Consider the following 19,141-nt stretch of genomic DNA (forward strand, 5'->3'; position numbering starts at 1 on the left):
CCCTTCTGTCCCAGTGCCCCCCCCAGAGTCTGGCCCCCCCTTCTGTCCCAGAGCCCCCCAGAGCCTGCCCCCTCCTGTGCCAGTGCCCCCCCAGAGCCCATCCCCCTCCCGTCCCAGAGCCCAGCCCCCCCTCCTGTGCCAGTGCCCCCCCAGAGCCCATCCCCCTCCCGTCCCAGAGCCCAGCCCCCCCTCCTGTGCCAGTGCCCCCCCAGAGCCCATCCCCCTCCCGTCCCAGAGCCCAGCCCCCCCTCCTGTGCCAGTGCCCCCCCAGAGCCTGGCCCCCTTCCCGTCCCAGAGCCTGCCCCCCTTCCTGTCCCAGTGCCCCCCCAGAGTCATAGAATCATAGAATAACAGAGTTGGAAGGGACCTCTGGAGGCCATCTAGTCCAACCCCCTGCCCAGTGGTTCGGGACTATTTAGAGAAACTGGACGTGCACAAATCCATGGGGCCGGATGCGCTGCATCTGAGAGTGCTAAAAGAGTTGGCGGATGTGATTGCAGAGCCATTGGCCATTATCTTTGAAAACTCGTGGCGAACGGGGGAAGTCCCGGACGACTGGAAAAAGGCTAATGTAGTGCCCATCTTTAAAAAAGGGAAGAAGGAGGATCCTGGGAACTACAGGCCAGTCAGCCTTACCTCAGTCCCCGGAAAAATCATGGAGCAGGTCCTCAAGGAATCAATTCTGAAGCACTTAGAGGAGAGGAAAGTGATCAGGAACAGTCAGCATGGATTCACCAAGGGCAAGTCATGCCTGACTAATCTAATTGCCTTCTATGACGAGATAACTGGCTCTGTGGATGAAGGGAAAGCAGTGGACGTGTTATTCCTCGACTTTAGCAAAGCTTTTGACACGGTCTCCCACAGTATTCTTGTCAGCAAGTTAAGGAAGTATGGGCTGGATAGATGCCCTATAAGGTGGATAGAAAGTTGGCTAGATTGTCGGGCTCAACGGGTAGTGATCAATGGCTCCATGTCTAGTTGTCAGCCGGTATCAAGCGGAGTGCCCCAGGGGTCGGTCCTGGGGCCGGTTTTGTTCAATATCTTCATAAATGATCTGGAGGATGGTGTGGATTGCACCCTCAGCAAATTTGCGGATGACACTAAACTGGGAGGAGAGGTAGATACGCTGGAGGGTAGGGATAGGATACAGAGGGACCTAGACAAATTGGAGGATTGGGCCAAAAGAAACCTGATGAGGTTCAATAAGGATAAGTGCAGGGTCCTGCACTTAGGACGGAAGAACCCAATGCACAGCTACAGACTAGGGACCGAATGGCTCGGCAGCAGTTCTGCAGAAAAGGACCTAGGGGTTACAGTGGACGAGAAGCTGGATATGAGTCAGCAGTGTGCCCTTGTAGCCAAGAAGGCCAATGGCATTTTGGGATGTATAAGTAGGGGCATTGCCAGCAGGTCGAGGGACGTGATCGTCCCCCTCTATTCGACATTGGTGAGGCCTCATCTGGAGTACTGTGTCCAGTTTTGGGCCCCACACTAGAAGAAGGATGTGGATAAATTGGAGAGAGTCCAGCGAAGGGCAACAAAAATGATGAGGGGTCTGGAACACATGACTTATGAGGAGAGGCTGAGGGAACTGGGATTGTTTAGTCTACGGAAGAGAAGAATGAGGGGGGATTTGATAGCTGCTTTTAACTACCTGAAAGTGGGTTCCAGAGAGGATGGATCTAGACTATTCTCAGTGGTAGAAGAGGACAGGACAAGGAGTAATGGTCTCAAGTTGCAGTGGGGGAGGTTTAGGTTGGATATTAGGAAAAACTTTTTCACTAGGAGGGTGGTGAAGCCCTGGAATGCGTTACCTAGGGAGGTGGTGGAATCTCCTTCCTTAGAAGTTTTTAAGGTCAGGCTTGACAAAGCCCTGGCTGGGATGATTTAGTTGGGATTTAGTCTCCCAGAGTCCAGCCCCCCCCCCCCCGTGCCAGTGCCCCCCCAGAGTCCAGCCCCCCCGCTCCCACCCCAGTGCCCCCCAGAGCCCTGCCCCTCCAGAGTGGGGACACCGCTGGGACCTCCTTCTACCCACCCCCAGGGTCTAGATCCACTGGGGCCCAGGCAGATTCACTGACCAGCGGGTGTGATTTAATCCCCCTGTGCCAGCTTGCCTGGGGATCTGGCCCCAAGAACAGGCAAACGGGAAGCCCCAAATGTATGCTCTAAAGCCCATTGTGCTGAGCACAGCTGATCTGACTGACACCTTAGGGAGCCAGGTGAGTTATTTAGGGTCAAGCCCTGGGGTTTCTCTGCAACATTCCTTTATTTTCCTGAGACTTACATAGGAAGGGAGTGTAGCCAAGTGGTTACAGTAGGGGAGTCAGGGCTACTTGGTGTTTTTGTCAGCTGTGTGGGAGGAGTGAGGTGGAGTGGTTAGAGCAGGGGGCTGGGAGTCAGGACTCCTGGGCTCTATTCCTGGTGCTGGGGGAGAAGAGGGCCTAATGGTTAGGGGAGAGGGCCTGGGAATCAGGACTCTGGTTCTGCTACTGACTCTGGGTGGAGGGGAGCTGAGTGACGAAGTGGGACTGTTCTTAATGTTTTCTCTGAATAGTGTGGGGGTGCCTCAGTTTCCCCTAGGCAGTTCTTAAGTATCTCGGGGGTGGAATAAGGGTGTATGATCGTTGCAGAGCCCTAGAGGGCAGGTGTGTGCAGGGGTCTGGACGCAGAGAATGGCCGACACCCTGTTTCCTGGCAACTGATGGCCTGGGCCCTTCCCCCCCTGCAAGGTGAGAGCTAAAGGGTTGGAGAACAAAGGAATCCGGTGACTTCCTGGCCCGGGAAAGGGACAAAGCCCAGAGGAGGAGGGGCTGGAGGAAGTTTCAGTTTGGGGCTGGCTGGGGACATGGAGTGAAGGGCAGACGTGGATGTCTGGCTCACTGCCCCCCAAAATAGACCCGGCTGAGGGGTCCTGTTCTCTGCACCTACAAGCTCTGTGTTAGACCATGTTGCTGTCGTCTAATAAACCTTCTGTTTTACTGGCTGGCTCAGAGTCACGTCTGACTGCGGAGTTGGGGGGCAGGACCCTCTGGCTTCCCCAGGACCCCGCCTGGGCGGACTCGCTGTGGGAAGCGCACAGAGGGGCAGAGGATGCTCAATGCTCCGAGGTCAGACCCAGGAAGGTGGAAGCCGGGTGAGCTGCATGTCCTGCAGACAGGCTGCTCAGAGAGAGGAGACTTCCCCAGAGTCCTGCCTGGCTTCGTAGGGAGCAGTTCCAGAGCATCGCCCGGGGACTCCGTGACACTGAGCATTCAGTCAGGGCCTCAGAAGGGGGCTGAGAGCTCAGCCCTGGCCGGGGTCCCAGTCTTAGCACCAGCACCCTGGCCAGAGCCTGGAGCCCCTCCCCTGTAACGCCCCTTCCACCCATGGCCCCCACACCACTTTGCCCCTTCCCCTGGCCCTGCCCCTGTTCCACCCAAAGCCCCGCCCCATTCTGCCCCTTGCCCCGCGGCCCTGCCCCTGTGCCTCCCCCAGCCTCCATTATGCACCATCCATGCACCCCCCCCCCTTCCTCCAGCCCACCCTCAGAGCCCCAGTGGGGAGAGGCTGGGCTGGCAGGTCATGGGCCAAAGGACACAGAGCACGTTTACTCGGGAGTCCCCAGAAGACATGGACACGGAACCCAGTTCATCCAATCCGAGAAGCTCAGGGTGGGGAGGGACCTCAGGAGGTTCTAGTCCCACCCCCGGCTCAAAGCAGGACCAACCCCAGCTAAACCCTCCCAGCCAGGGCTTTGACCAGCCAGGCCTTAACAACCTCTAAGGAAGGAGATTCCACCACCTCCCTAGGGAGCCCATTCCAGTGCTTCACCACCCTCCTCGTGACTTAGTGTTTCCTAATCTCCAACCTAGACCTCCCCCACGGCAACTTGAGACCACTGCTCCTCGTTCTGTCATCAGCTACCACTGAGAACAGCCGAGCTCCATCCTCTTTGGAACCCCCCTGCAGGTAGTTGAAGGCAGCTATAAATCCCCCCTCACTCTTCTCTTTTGCAGACTAAACAATCCCACTTCCCTCAGCCTCTCCTCGTAACTCATGTGTTCCAGTCCCCGAATCATTTTCGTTCCCCTCCACTGGACTCTCTCTAATTTGTCCACATCCTTCTTGTAGTGTGGGGCCCAAAACTGGACCCAGTACTCCAGATGAGCCCTCTCCGCCCAGGACAATACCCCCCCGCCCCCGGGCACCCTGGGGTCAGGGAGCAGCTGCTGCTGATGAAGCAGAAGTGCCTTGTGGATCTCACTGTGTCGGCAGAAACGCGGCATGTCTGGGACAATGGCTGCAGCTGCCCGCTCAGTACACGGGCCCCACCCTGCCCCCAGTCCAGCACAATGGGTCCAGAGGGGATCAGCCAAGGGAACCATGGAAGCCCAGCAGGGCCAGGGGAACCCACCGGGCACCGGGCTGCAGCTGAACTGGGGCAAAGGAAGCGAGCCATGAGCTGTCTGCTGGGCTGGGCATGGGCCCTCGCTGTGCGGCTGCCGTGGGGCCCTGCCCTAGTGCTGCCCCGCTGAGCTGACCGCCCAGTGGGGAGACGAAGGCCCCCAGCAAAGGAGGGGCAGCTCCACACGAGAATACTGGGAGCTCAGGGACCCAGGGCACCAAGTCCCCCCCGTACCGGAGACAGAGAGGGAGGCAGGATCTCTGCAGGAAGCCGAGGAGGCGGGGGGAGGCATTCTGGATACCCCCATTCTCTGTTAAAGGGTCCAAGGCCTGTAGCAATTGCATAGGGAGACATGTGGGGCGGAGAAGGAAGGAGATACGGCACTCAGTGGGGCTGCAGGAGTGGGTACAACAGGACAGTTCCTAGGCAGAGGGGAGAGGGGGGAGGATGCTGCAAGGTTTGGCTTAGATTTTAATCTTCCCTGTGGCGACCTGGGAGCCTGAAGCCATTTCTCTGTATCTCCCCATTGGGCCGGGGACCTTTCTCTCAGGGCTCCGCCCTGTGGGGCTTTCTGGGGGGACAGGATGCTAGGGGGAGAGCAGCTCAGGCCTCTGCGGGCTGGGGCCTGGCCTGTCTGCGCCGTAGCCGGTTCTGGCTCCTCTGAGATCAGGCGAGGTGCCGGCTGGCCTGGAGGTTGCATGTGGAGCCAGGAGCAGGGGTTGCTCTGAGGGGGGTTTGCAGACAAAGGGCTTCTGGGGCTCCCAGCAGCGCCTCCCTGGCTGGGCTAGCTCAGGTTGCGAGTTGCTGGCTCTTAACGCTGATGCAGGGGTGGGCAAACTACGGCCCGTGGGCCACATCCAGCCCATCAGACCTTTTAATCCAGCCCTTGAGCTCCTGCCAGGGAGTGGGGGCAGGAGCTTACCCTGCTCTGCGCGGTTTCTGGGAAGCAGTCGGCATGACCCCCCTTCGGCTCCTACGTAGTATGCGGAGGCGTGACCAGGTGGCTCTGCATGCTGCCCCGTCCACAGCTCCCATTGGCCACGGTTCCTGGCCAATGGGAGCTACGGGGGCAGTGCCTGTGGACGAGGCAATGTGCAGAGCCTCCTGGCCGCGCCTCCACATAGGAGCCGGAGTAGGGACATGCTTCTGGTAAGCGCTGCCTGGATCCTGCACCCCTGAGCCCCCTGGCGCCCCAATCCCCTGCCCTGATTTCCCCTCCTGCCCTCCGAACCCCTTGATCCCAGCCTGGAGCCCCCTCTTGCACCCCAAACCCCTCATCCCCAGCCCCACCCAAGAGCCTGCACCCCCAGCCAGAGCCTTCACCCTGCCCACATGCCCCAACATGTGCCCCAGCCCGGAGCCCCCTCCCACACCCTGAACTCCTCATTTCTGGCCCCAGGGTGCGGGGTTCCCTCTGTCTAAGGGAAGCTGCCATCCCTGCCCTGGGACAAGCTGTCTCCAGATCTGTCCCCTCGCCCATCTCAGTGGGTGGTGCTGGGGTCTGGCAGAGATACTCCGGGTCAAATCCCCCCACCCCGCCTACTGTGCCATGGTCAGCTCAGGGCAGGGGCTGACCGCTGTGTGTGTGGAACCTCTTCCTCCTGCTCCGGGTGCCCTGCAGTGCGCCTGAGGACGCGTGGCGCACGGAGACTCCGATCACCGCCGTGCATCTGCCGCCGCCCTACACCACTTGGCTTTTCCCTGAAGGCCGCCCTCCATGTACCAACCTGGCCTGGCCCAGCTGAGCAGGGAGTTGATCCAGAGTCCCACCCCTGACTGGTAGAGCTGGTATATGGTCCTGTGCCCCCTCTGGCACCTTACTCTTGGCAGGGAAGCTGTGGGGGGAAGGTGACTGTGTCCTGCGGGAGCCCCTGGCTGTCCCCTCTGGGTGGTGGCCAGGCGGGATTGCACAGGCTGCGCTGGGTGCTCTCTGGAGGCTGGGATCAATGCAGATCAATGAGCCAGCTCTGCACTGAAGGGCAGTGACCCAGCAAAGGCATAGAACAGGAGCACTGGAACACGCTGCTCCCCTACTGAGCTGGGAGCCCAGACCCAGGGCCCCTTCACACTATGACGTTTGTAGTGGGGCAGCCAGCCAGCAGAGCATGGGGAGCGTGGCTTCAGGTCAAGGTGGGGGTGCAGAGGAGCCTGCACTAGAGTTAAATGTGAAAATGTGCTCACACACACACACATGTGGACACATTCACACGGTTCACATCCATGTGAACTCACTCAAGCCACCACCCAGCGTACACACTCAGGGAATCCTGCCCAGTTTGCACACTTTCCATTCTACTAATCTCAGGAGGATGTTAAACAGCAGCTACTAAAGTTGGATATTTTTAAGTCAGCAGGTCTGGAGAACTTGCATCCAAGAGTTTTAAAAGAGCTGGCTGAGGAGATGGCTGGGCCATTAATACTGGTTTTCAATATGTCGTGGAACACTGGGGAAGTACTGGAAGAAAGGTAAAGTTGTACCAATATTTTAAAAGTGTCAAGGGAATGATCTGGGTAATTAGAGGCCTGTCAGTCTGATATCTATCCTGGGCAAGATAATGGAGCAGCTGGTATGGAACTCGATTAATAAAGAATTCAGGAGGGTAATTGTGACGATGTGACGCAGCAGGGAGGGGGGAGTGTTGACCTGGGACTGTGCCCTGGGGACGGGAGACCTGAGAGCCTGTCACCTGAGCCAGGAGGGGGAGGGGGAGGTGACACCTCTCCCCAGGAATGTGGACGGAGGCTGCAGCAGGGAACCGGCTGGGGGGGGTTTAGTTTCAGTTTGGGGCTGGGTGGAGGAACACAGGGAACCCCAGGGGTGGGGTCTAAGCTCCCTGCTCCCCCAGAAGGACTTGACTGAGGGGTCCTGGGTGTCCCCACAAGCTCTGTTTTGGACTGTGTTCCTGTTGTCCAATAAACCTTCGGTTTTACTGGCTGGCTGAGAGTCTCAGTGAATCCCAGGAAGAGGGGTGCAGGGCCTGGACTCCCCCACACTCCGTGACAACTGGTGTTAGCGGTGGGATCTACTGCACCCCGTGAACGGCGCTTCCTGCAGTAAGTGACTGGGGAACAGTAAAACGAAGGGGGATTGACGGGGACCAGGTGTGCTGAAGATTCAGAGAGAGACGGTTTCAGGGGGCGGTTAACCCCTGGGAGTGTGTGACCAGAGAGAAGGACTTTTGCAGTAACAGGGTCCCCCAGGGGATTGCAGCGAGCGGTCCCAGGGGCGGAGGAGTCTGCAGCTCGACCCTGGCAAAGAGGTGGTGACCTCAAGAAGGACTGGCACACTAGGGGCTTTTCCTGGAAACCGTGGAAAGCTGCCCGGCCTGCGAGTGGCCAGCAGGGAGACGTACGCTAAACGCCTTAAGAGCGACCTGGTGGAGCTGTGCAGGCAGAGGGGGCTGCGCATCGGGAGGTCCACCAAGGAACAGCTGATTGCCCAGTTGGAGGAGAGGGATCGCTTGGATGACCCGATCCCTGTCCCTGAGGGAAGCCGCCCGATGGACGCAGCATGGGCCCTGGGGCCTGACCGGGCTGGGAGGGGTCAGATTGCTGCTGAGGACATCCCGAGACCCTTCCTACCTAGGCCTGGGGGAGGGGTTGGAAGCCCAGCAAATACTGAGGGCACCCTGACCCCAGCAGCCAGCAGGGGATCCTCCCGGCGGAGCTCCCCGTCCCTGGAGCGGATGCGGCTGGAATGGGAGAGGGAGATGAAAATGAGGGAGCTGGAGGATCATGAAAAACAACGTCAACATGAGGAGAAACAACGTCAACATGAGCAGGAGGAGAAGGAGAAGGAGCGTCAGGAGAAGGAGAAACAAAGACAGCATGAACTGGGGCTGGCCAGGCTGAGGAGCAGTGGGGCCCCGGCTGCGGTGAGTGCGGGGGGATCCAAGACTGCAAGGAGCTTTGACAAGTGCCTCCTGGCCCAGCGGAAGGAGGGGGAGGACATAGATAGCTTCCTGACGGCCTTTGAGAATGCCTGCGAGATGCACAGGGTTGACCCGGCAGACAGGCTCCAGTTCCTCACCCCCTTACTGGACCCCAAAGCCGTGGAGGTCTACAGCCGGATGACAGGGGCGGAGGCAGGGGACTATGAACTGTTCAAACAGGCCCTGCTCCGTGAGTTTGGGCTGACCCCCGAGATGTACCGGAGAAGGTTCCGGAGTCAGCGTAAAACGCCTGAGGTCACCTACCTACAACTGGTCAACCGGATGCAGGGATGTGCCCGCAAGTGGACAGCTGGGGCCCAAGCTAAAGAGGACCTGCTGGACCTGATCGTACTGGAGCAGCTGTATGAACAGTGCCCTTCCGACCTGAGGCTGTGGCTGGTGGACAAAAAGCTCGAGAACCCGCAGCATGCAGGGCAGCTGGCCGACGAGTTTGTGAACAGTCAGTCAGGGGGTAGCCGGGAGGAGTCCCAAAAGAACAGGCCCCCCCGATGCAGAGAGAGAGAGTCACCATGGGACCTCCCAACGGGGAAATATGGAGAACCCCCTCCAAAGGGGAACGCCTGGTGTCGGGCCCCTCCGACCCGCTCGAGGGGACCAACGTGACCTGAGCTGCTATCACTGTGGCCAGAGAGGCCACGTACGGACCCAGTGCCCCGGGCTCAGGGACAAACTGAGCAGACCCAACCTACCCAGGGTTAACAGGGTAGGGACTCAGCTGGACGAGGGGCAGACGACCCAGGAACGGGGGGCTACCGGTTTACCACCTGCTCAGGAGGGGAGAGTACCCCCGGCCAGCTCCGCCAGAGGGCCGGATGCTCCGGACTCGGGGTGCTCAGTTTACAGGGTGGGCGCGGCGTTGTCCCTCCGGAGAGAGTGCCTTGTTCCCCTGGAGGTGGATGGGAGGAAGGTCAATGGATACTGGGATACGGGGGCGGAGGTGACGCTGGCCCGGCCCGAGGTGGTGGCCCCAGATCGGGTGGTGCCCAACACCTACCTGACCCTGACGGGGGTGGGCGGGACCCCATTTAAGGTGCCCGTGGCAAGGGTACACCTGAAATGGGGGGCCAAGGAGGGCCCCAAGGATGTGGGGGTACACCACCATTTGCCCACTGAAGTTTTGATGGGGGGAGACCTAGAGGACTGGCCAAGCAACCCCCAGACCGCCCTGGTTGTGACCCGTAGCCAGAGCCGGTGAGGGGCACTGCGCCCTGACCTTGGGGAGGGTACCACACCGGAGGCGCGAGACCCTACTCTGGTGGGGAGGGAGCGCCGAGGGGCACGGCTCAGAGAGGCTGAGGCCTCAGACCTGACCACTGAGGGGGAACCGGGCCCCATCCCTTCCCCAGCCGCTGAGTTCCAGGCCGAGTTGAGGAAAGATCCCTCCTTGCGGAAGCTCAGGGACCTGGCCGACCTCAGTGTGGGACGGACCATGAGGAGAGGCTGCCAGGAGAGGTTCCTGTGGGAGAAGGGGTTCCTGTACCGAGAATGGGCTCCCCCAGGGGAAGGGGAGTCCTGTGGGATCAGGAGGCAGCTGGTGGCCCCCAGAAGTATCGCCGCAAGCTCCTGTACCTGGCCCACGACATCCCCCTCGCAGGGCACCAGAGAATCCGGCGCACCCGGCAGAGGTTGCTACAGAACTTTTACTGGCCCGGGGTCTTTACCACCGTCCGGCAGTATTGCCGATCCTGTGACCCCTGTCAGAGGGTGGGGAAGGCCCGGGACAAGGGGAAAGCGGCTTTGAGACCTTTGCCCATCATAGAGGAGCCTTTCCAGAAGGTGGCCGTGGACATCGTGGGGCCTCTCAGCAGGACGACCCGGTCGGGGAAGAAATACATTCTGGTGGTGGTAGATTTTGCCACCCGCTAGCCCGAGGCAGTGCCCTTAGCTTCCATTGAAGCAGACACCGTGGCAGATGCGCTCCTGACCATTTTCAGCTGAGTGGGGTTCCCCAGGGAAGTCTTGACAGACCAAGGCTCCAACTTCATGTCGGCCCTGCTCCGGTGCTTGTGGGAGAAATGTGGGGTCCGGCATGACTGGGCCTCAGCGTATCACCCCCAGTCCAATGGGCTGGTGGAGAGGTTTAACGGGACGCTAAAGATGATGCTGAAAACCTTTATGAACCAGCACCCGCAGGATTGGGACAAGTACTTACCTCACCTGCTGTTCGCGTACAGGGAGGTGCCCCAGGAGTCTACCGGATTTTCGCCTTTCGAACTGTTATATGGAAGGAGGGTGAGGGGCCCCCTGGACTTGATGAGAGACGAGTGGGAGGGGAAGGCCACTCCCGATGGAGAGTCAGTGGTGGAGTATGTCCTGACCTTCCGAGAGAGACTGGCTGAACTCATGGGCCTGGCCAGGGAGAATCTGGCCAGAGCCCAGAGGAAGCAGAAGGTCTGGTATGACCGCACGGCGCGGGCCCGTGCCTACGCCACCGGGTATCAGGTGATGGTTCTCATCCCCGTGAGAAAGAACAAACTACAGGCCGCCTGGGAGGGCCCTTTCAAGGTCGTCAAGCAGCTCAATGAGGTAAACTATGTGGTGGAGCTGTCGAACCGGGCCCACCACCACCGGGTGTACCATGTGAATATGATGAAGCCATATTATGCCAGGGGGAATGTGGTGTTGGCCGTGTGTGGACAGTGGGAGGAGCAGGGAGATGACCCTTTAGTAGATCTATTCCCTGGGACCAGAGCTGGTTCCCCCCTGGAAACAATCCCCCTCTCGGATCAGCTCACCCCTGCCCAGCAAGCTGAGGTCAAGGGGGTGCTGCTTCCGTACCAACAGCTGTTTTCCAACCAGCCTGGACGCACTAATCTGACCGTCCACCGGGTGCAGACAGGGTCGCACCCGCCGATAAGATGCTCCCCTTTCCGAGTCACAGGGAAAACTGCTCAGGACCTGGAAAGAGAGGTCCGGGACATGCTGGCTTTGGGGGTGATCCAGCCATCGGCCAGCCCTTGGGCCTCGCCGGTGGTGCTGGTCCCCAAAATGATGGGTCGGTCCGGTTCTGTGTGGACTATCGGAAGCTCAATGCCATCACTGTATCTGATGCCTACCCCATGCCCAGGCCGGACGAGCTCCTAGACAAGCTGGGAGGAGCTCGGTACCTTACCACCATGGACCTTACAAAGGGCTACTGGCAAGTGCCGTGGGATGCAGATGCCCGGCTGAAATCGGCCTTTATCACCCCTCTGGGGCTCTATGAGTTCCTGACCCTGCCTTTCGGCCTCAAGGGAGCGCCGGCCACCTTCCAGCGCCTGGTGGACCAGCTCCTGAGGGGGATGGAGAGTTTTGCCGTGGCGTATATTGATGACATCTGTGTCTTTAGCCAGACCTGGGAGGACCACGTGTCCCAGGTTAGACAAGTGCTGGACCGACTCCAGGGGGCTGGGCTGACTGTAAAAGCGGAGAAGTGCAAGGTGGAGATGGCTGAGGTATCTTACCTGGGCCATCGGGTGGGGAGCGGCCGCCTAAAGCCGGAACCAGCCAAGGTGGAGGTGATCAGAGACTGGCCCGCTCCCCACACCAAAAAGCAGGTCCAAGCCTTTTTTGGGATGGCAGGATACTACCAAAGATTTGTGCCCCACTTTAGCGCCATAGCCACCCCCATCATTGAGCTATGCAAGAAGGGGAAGCCAGACAAGGTGGTCTGGACCGAGCAGTGCCAGGAGGCTTTCCGGGCGCTGAAGGAGGCTCTGGTCAGTGGCCCAGTTCTAGCAAACCCAGACTTTGACAAGCCCTTTGTGGTGTTCACCGACGCCTCCGACACGGGACTGGGGGCGGTGTTAATGCAGGAGGATGAAAAGGGGGAGAGACACCCCATCGTGTACCTGAGCAAGAAGTTGCTACCCCGGGAGCAACACTACGCGGCCATCGAGAAGGAGTGCCTGGCCATGGTGTGGGCCCTCAAGAAACTAGAGCCCTATCTCTTCGGGCGACACTTCACCGTCTACACCGACCACTCTCCCCTGACCTGGCTGCACCAGATGAAAGGAGCCAACGCCAAGCTCCTGAGGTGGAGCCTGCTCCTGCAGGATTACGACATGGACGTGGTCCACGTGAAGGGAAGTGCCAACCTGATAGCGGATGCGCTGTCCCGGAGAGGGGGCCCCGAACTTCCCCAGGTCACTGGTCACAGTGACCCCGCTCAGTTCAGTCTCGAAGGGGGGAGAGATGTGACGATGTGACGCAGCAGGGAGGGGGGAGTGTTGACCTGGGAATGTGCCCTGGGGACGGGAGACCTGAGAGCCTGTCACCTGAGCCAGGAGGGGGAGGGGGAGGTAACACCTCTGCCCGGGAATGTGGACGGAGGCTGCAGCAGGGAACCTGCTCGGTGGGTTTAGTTTCAGTTTGGGGCTGGGTGGAGGAACACAGGGAACCCCAGGGCTGGGGTCTGAGCTCCCTGCTCCCCCAGAAGGACTTGACTGAGGGGTCCTGGGTGTACCCACAAGCTCTGTTTTATGCTGTGTTCCTATTCCTTCTGTTTTACTGGCTGGCTGAGAGTCTCAGTGAATCCCAGGAAGAGGGGTGCAGGGCCTGGACTCCCCCACACTCCGTGACAGTAATATAAGTAATGCCAGTCCACATGGATTTGTGGAAAATCGATCCTGTCACACTAATCTGATATTTCTCTCTGATGAGATTGTAGAGTTGGTTGCTAAAGGGTGATATCATGTTTAGGGTTCTGTTAGGGGGTTCACTTGGCACCACACAACATTTGTATTAAAAAACTAGCAAGATACTGGATTCGCACAGCGCACAGTAGCTGGCTTAATGCCACGTGAACTGTGAATGGGGAATGATCATCGACCGGGTGTGTTTCTAGTGAGCTCCTGCAGGGATCGGTTCTTGGCCCCAAGCTTTTCTACATTTTTCTTAACGACCTGGAAGAAAATGTAAAACCATCGCTGGTAAAATTTGCAGATAACACAGAGATTGGGGGAGTGGGAACGAATGAAGAAGGCAGCTCACTCATCCAGAGCGATCTGGATTGCTTGGGAAACTGGGCACAAGCAAACAATAAAGTATAATATGCATTTTAATACAGCTAAATGTAGGAACGGAGAATGTAGCCGTGCTTATGGGGGCTCTATCCTGGGAAGCAATGACTGAAAAAGACTTGGGGGTCGTGGGGGATAATTAAGGCTACGTTTTAGTTGAGGGTATTTTTAGTAAAAGTCATGGACAGGTCATGGGCAGTAAACAAAAATTCATGGCCCGTGACCTGTCTATGACTTGTACTATATACCCCAGGTGCTCTCAGGCAGGGAGCGGCCCGGGGATGCTGCGGGTGCTCTGGGGGGTGGGGGCAGCTCGGGGATGCCGTGGGTGCTCGGGGGTGGGGAGCAGCATGCAGCCCAGGACCCCTGCTGGTGCGGGGAGGGGCGGGGGTGGCAGCCTGGGACCGCCCACTGCTGCTGGTGGGAGCAGGGAGCATGGCGGCCCAAGACTGCCCCAGCAGTGGCCAGTGCAGCTGGCCCAGGGGTTGCCTGAGCAGCTCGGGCAGCTCCCGGGCCAGCCACAGTGGCTGCTGCAGAAGTCACAGAGGTCCTGGAAAGTCATGGAATCCATGACCTCCATGAGAGACTCAGGGCCTTATGGATAATCAGCTGAACACGAGCCAAAAAGGCTGCATAAACAGGGATGCTCCGTAGGAGTAGGGAGGGTATACGTGTGACTGCTGCGGGGGAAACCCAGAGCTGGGAGACACCATGCTAACCCTCAGCCTCAGCAAGGGGGAGCTTTGCTGCACCTATGCTGTGTGAGGACTCCCTGATGCGACAGCACCCTCCTCAGGGCTCTGCCAGCCCAAACCTGGCTTTGCCCACCCACTCCTGTAACAGACCCCTAAGCTCTGGCCAAGTCCCTGACATCCTCAAATCATGAGTTAAAGACTTCGAGTTACAGAGAATCCACCATTTACCTTAATTTAAACCTGCAAGTGACCCGTGCCCCATGCTGCGGGAGGAAGGTGAAAAAAACCCCCAGCATCTCTGCCAATCTGACCTGGGTGGGGAGGGGGAGGAGGAAATTCCATCCCGACCCCAACTGTGGCGACCAGTTAGACCCTGAGCATGTGGACAAGACCCACCAGCCAGACACCTGGGCAAGAATCCTCTGTAGTAACTGAGAGCCCTCCCCATCCAATGTCCCGGCTCCAATTCTTCCTTTCCCAGCAACAGCTGACTAGCTCTTGGTCAGGATCCCCCCGAGGGCGCTGCTTTTCCTTGTCTCCACGGGTGAAGGAAGGGTAATGTAGCAGTTCGCTCTCCCTCGTTATAGTCCAGTAAACCTTCGAATAGTACTTCTGAAATGAATCCTCAGGTACAGTTCCTTTTCCCTGCTGGGTGTGGATGCCAGGCTGCGTGGGGTAGCAGTTTTCTCCCTGCTGGTGATTTTTACAATGCAAATGATTTCTTCCTGCAACCTCCCTTACAAATGAATAGCCCAGGGATTTTGGCCACACCTAGTTTGAGGGGCTGGCCAGGCCTTTTTCTGTTGTCTGGAGACAACCCATCCGTCAGCAGCCCCTGGCCTGCCTGGTTTAAACAGTTTTGTTGTAATTTCAGCACATTTGCAAGATACTTTGTGGGTTGACTGTACATCATCACACAAGCATATTACTGTGCAGTGAGTTACTAGCTCTCCGATGACATATCCCATGACACAATCAACATGGATTCACCAAGGGCAAGTCATGGCTGACCAACCTGGTTGCCTTCTGTGATGAAATAATGGGCTCTGTGGATATGGGGAAAGTGGTGGATGTGATCTATCTTGACTTCAGCAAAGCTTCAGATACGGTCTCCCACAGTATTCTTGACAGCAAGTTAAAAAAGTACGGATTGGATGAATGGACTATAATGTGGATAGAAAGCTGGCTAGATTGTCGGTCTCAACGGGTAGTGATCAATGGCTTGATATCTGGCTGGCAGCCGGTATCAAGCGGAGTGCCCCAAGGGTCGGTCCTGGGGCCGGTTTTGTTCAACATCTTCATTAATGATCTGGATGATGGGATAGATTGCACCCTCAGCAAGTTCGCGGATAACACTAAACTGGGAGGAGAGGTAGATACACTGGAGGGTAGGGATAGGGTCCAGAGTGACCTAGACAAATTGGAGGATTGGGTCAAAAGAAATCTGATGAGGTTCAAGAAGGACAAGTGCAAAGTCCTAGACTAGGAAGGAAGAATCCCATGCACCGCTACAGACTGAGGACCGACTGACTAAGTGGCAGTTCTGCAGCAAAGGACCTGGGGGTTAAAGTGGATGAGAAGCTGGATATGAGTCAACCGTGTGCCCTTGTTGCCAAGAAGGCCAATGGCATATTGGGCTGCATTAGTAGGAGCACTGCCAGCAGATTGAGGGAAGTGATTATTCTCCTCTATTCAGCACTGGTGAGGCCACATCTGGAGTATTGTGTCCCGTTTTGGGCTCCCCACTAGAGAAAGGATGTGGACAAATTGGAGACAGTCCAGAGGAGGGCAACGAAAATGATCTGGGGTCTGGGGCACATGACTTATGAGGAGCGGCTGAGGGAACTGGGGTTACTTAGTCTGCTGAAGAGAAGAGGGAGGGGGGATTTGATAGCAGCCTTCAACTCCTGCAGGGGGGTTCCAAAGAGGATGGAGCTCGGCTGTTCTCAATGGGGGCAGATGACAGAACAAGGAGCAATGGTCTCAAGTTGCAGTGGGGGAGTTTTGTTTGGATATTAGGAAACACTATTTCACTAAGAGGGTGGTGAAGCACTGGAATGGGTTCCCTAGGGAGGTGGTGGAATCTTCATCCTTAGATGTTTTTAAGGTCCAGCTTGATAAAGCCTTGGCTGGGATGATTTAGTTGGGGTTGGTCCTGCTTTGAGCAGGGAGTTGGACGAGATGACCTCCTGAGGTCCCTTCCAACCCTAATCTTCTATGATTCTATGACACCTTTTGGATACAGATTATAACACTAGTGAGTTGGGGTACACTGACTCTCTGCTTGACACCAGAGAGCCCCTTGCACTCTGCCATAGGGATGCTAATATTACCTCAGTATTTGGTGCTGGTGCGAGCACTGCTGGAACACAGCATCCAGTTCTGGTGCCCACAACTCAAGAAGAATGTTGATAAATTGGATAAGAGTCAGAGAAGAGCCAGGAGAATGATCACAGGATTGGAAAACCTGCCCTGTAGTGAAATATGCAGGGAGCTCCATCTGTTTGGTTAAGGGGAAGGTTAAGGGGTAACTTGATCACAATCTGTAAGTACCTACCTGGGGAACAGAAATTTGATAGTAGAGGGTTCTTCCGTCTCGCAGAGGAAGGTTGAACGTTATCCAAAGGCTGGAAGTTGACATTAGACAAAGGTAGACTGGAAATAAGGTGCAGAGTAATGAACCATTGGAACAATTCACCCAGGGGTGTGGGGGATTCGCCATCCCTGCTCAGTTTGAAATCAAGACTGGCTGTTCGTCTAAGAGATCTGCTCTAGTTCACACAGGTACTAAGTCAGAGAAGCCCGGTGGCCTGTGTTAGCCAGGTCAGACTAGATGTTCACCATGCTCCCTTCTAGAGTTGTCAACTTTCTAATCGCACAAAAGCGAACATCCCTACCCCGTCCCCTGCCGCGCCCTGCCCCCTGAGGCCCCACCCCTGCTTGCTCCATCCCCCCCTGCCTCCATCGCTTGCTCTCCCTCACCCTCACACTTTCCCTGGGCTGGGGGAGGGGGTTGAGGTGTGGGAGGGGGGTGAGGGCTCCTGCTGGGGGTGTGGACTCCGGGATGGGACCAGGGATGAGGAGTTTGGGGTGCAGGAGAGGGCTCTGGGCTGGGGAAGGGGGTTTTGGTGCAGCAGGGGATGAGGACTCCGACTGGGGGTGCAGGCTCTGGGATCCGGCTGGGGATTAGGGTTTTGGGGTGAAGGAGGGGGCTTGGGTTGGGGTGTTGGGGGGTGCAGGCTCCGGGAGGGAGTTTGGGTGTGGTAGGGGATTCTGAGCTGGGGCAGTGGGTTGGGGTGCAGGAGAGGGTTCAGAGTGCGGGGTCCCGGCGGCATTTACCATGGCTCCCGGGAAGCGGCTGCCAGGTCCCTGCAGCCCCTAGACACATGGGCGGCCAGGGAAGCTCTGTGCGCTGCCCTCGCGCCTGCAGGCGCCGCCCCCGCAGCTCCCACTGGTCACAGTTCCCAGCCAATAGGAGCTGCGGAGCTGGTCCTCAGGGTGGGGGCAGCGCACGGAGCCTCCCTGGCCGCTCATGCATCTGGGGGCTGCAGGGACCTGGCAGCTGCTTCGGGAGCCACGCGGAGGTAGGGCAGGTAGGGAGCCTGCCTTAGCCCCAGGGCCCCTCTGCACCACCGACCGGACTTTTAACGGCCCGGTCAGCATTGCTGACCGGAGCCACGAGGGTCCCTTTTCGACAGGGCACTCTGATCGAAAACCTGATGCCTGGCAACCCTGCTCCCTTCTAGCCTTGGGATCCGTGAATTAGGCCCAAGCCCAGTGTACACACCCAGGGCCCAGCCCAGCATTAGGGTTGCCAACTGTCTAATCACACAAACCCAAACACCCTTGCCCCACCCTTTCTCCGAGGCCCTGCCCCTGCCCCAAGGCCCCCGCAATCACTCCAGCCCCCCTCCCTCTGTCACTCACTCTCCCCCACCCTCACTCACTTTCACCAGGCTGGAGTCAAGGAGTTTGGGGTGTGGGAGGGGACACCAGGCTGAACCTGGGGCAGGGGGTTGGGGTTCAGGGTGCAAGCTCTGGGAGGGAGTTTGGGTTCTGGAGGGGGCTCCGGACTGGGATAGGGAGTTGGGGTGCTGGAGGGACTGTGGGGTGCAGTCTCTGGGGGGGAGTTTGAGTGCAGGAGGGGGCTCAGGGTTGGGGCAGGGGTTTGGGATGCAGGAGAGGGTGCAGACTCTGGTCAGGAGGTTTGGGGTGGCTCACTGCCATAGCCTTGCTGCACCGCTGACTGACTCCCTGCCTGTCCAGGCCCCGTGCCACTCCTGGAAGCGGCCAGCATGTCCCTGCGGGGCGGGGGGGAGGGGATTTCTGTATGCTGCCCATGCCCTGAGCAGCTGAGCACCAACTCCACAGATCCCATTGGCCGCAGTTCCTGGCCAATGGGAGCTGCGGAGTTGGTGCTCAGGGCAGCGACAACATGTGGAGACCCTCTGCCTCCCCACGGGCATAGGGACTGTCAAGGTTCCTTCCCCACTCTGAACTCTAGGGTAAGATGTGGGGACCTGCATGAAAACCTCCTAAGCTTATTCTTACCAGCTTAGGTTAAAACTTCCCCAACGTACAAACTATTTTACCTTTTGCCCTTGGATTTTATCGCTGCCACCACCAAACGTCTAACACAGGTTACTGGGAAAGAATCTGTTTGGAAACGTCTTACACCCCCTTTCCTGGGGAAGGTTTGCTAAAAATCCTCACCAATTTGCATAGGTGACCACAGACCCAAACCCTTGGATCTTAGAATAATGAAAAAGCATTCAGGTTCTTAAAAGAAGAATTTTAATTGAAGAAAAAGTAACAGAATCACCTCTGTAAAGTCAGGATGGTAAATACCTTACAGGGTAATCAGATTCAAAACACAGAGAATCCCTCTCGGCAAAACCTTAAGTAACAAAAAGACACAAAAACAGGAATCTACATTCCATTCAGCACAGCTTATTTTCTCAGCCATTTAAAGGAATCAGAATCTAACGCATCTCTAGCTAGATTACTTACTAAGTTCTCAGACTCCATTCCTGTTCTGTCCCCGGCAAAAGCATCACACAGACAGAGAGAGAGGCTTTGTTTCTCCCTCCCCCCAGTTTTTCAAAGTAT

At 57.5% G+C, this 19,141-nt stretch overlaps 1 long non-coding RNA gene across 2 annotated transcripts in view; it reads left to right on the forward strand.

The window, feature by feature from the left end:
• Positions 1 to 3,816: 3,816 nt before the first annotated feature.
• Positions 3,817 to 19,141, forward strand: part of LOC141986947 (uncharacterized) — a 32,078-nt gene continuing 16,753 nt past the window's right edge. For both annotated transcript variants that reach the window (XR_012639403.1, XR_012639404.1), the window contains exons 1-2: positions 3,817 to 3,948; positions 6,732 to 6,850. This is a non-coding gene — a long non-coding RNA (uncharacterized LOC141986947). The remainder of the gene's footprint in view (positions 3,949 to 6,731; positions 6,851 to 19,141) is intronic.

The sequence above is a fragment of the Natator depressus genome, chromosome 4, assembly GCF_965152275.1.
Source record: "Natator depressus isolate rNatDep1 chromosome 4, rNatDep2.hap1, whole genome shotgun sequence".
Taxonomy (NCBI): Eukaryota; Metazoa; Chordata; order Testudines; family Cheloniidae; genus Natator; species Natator depressus.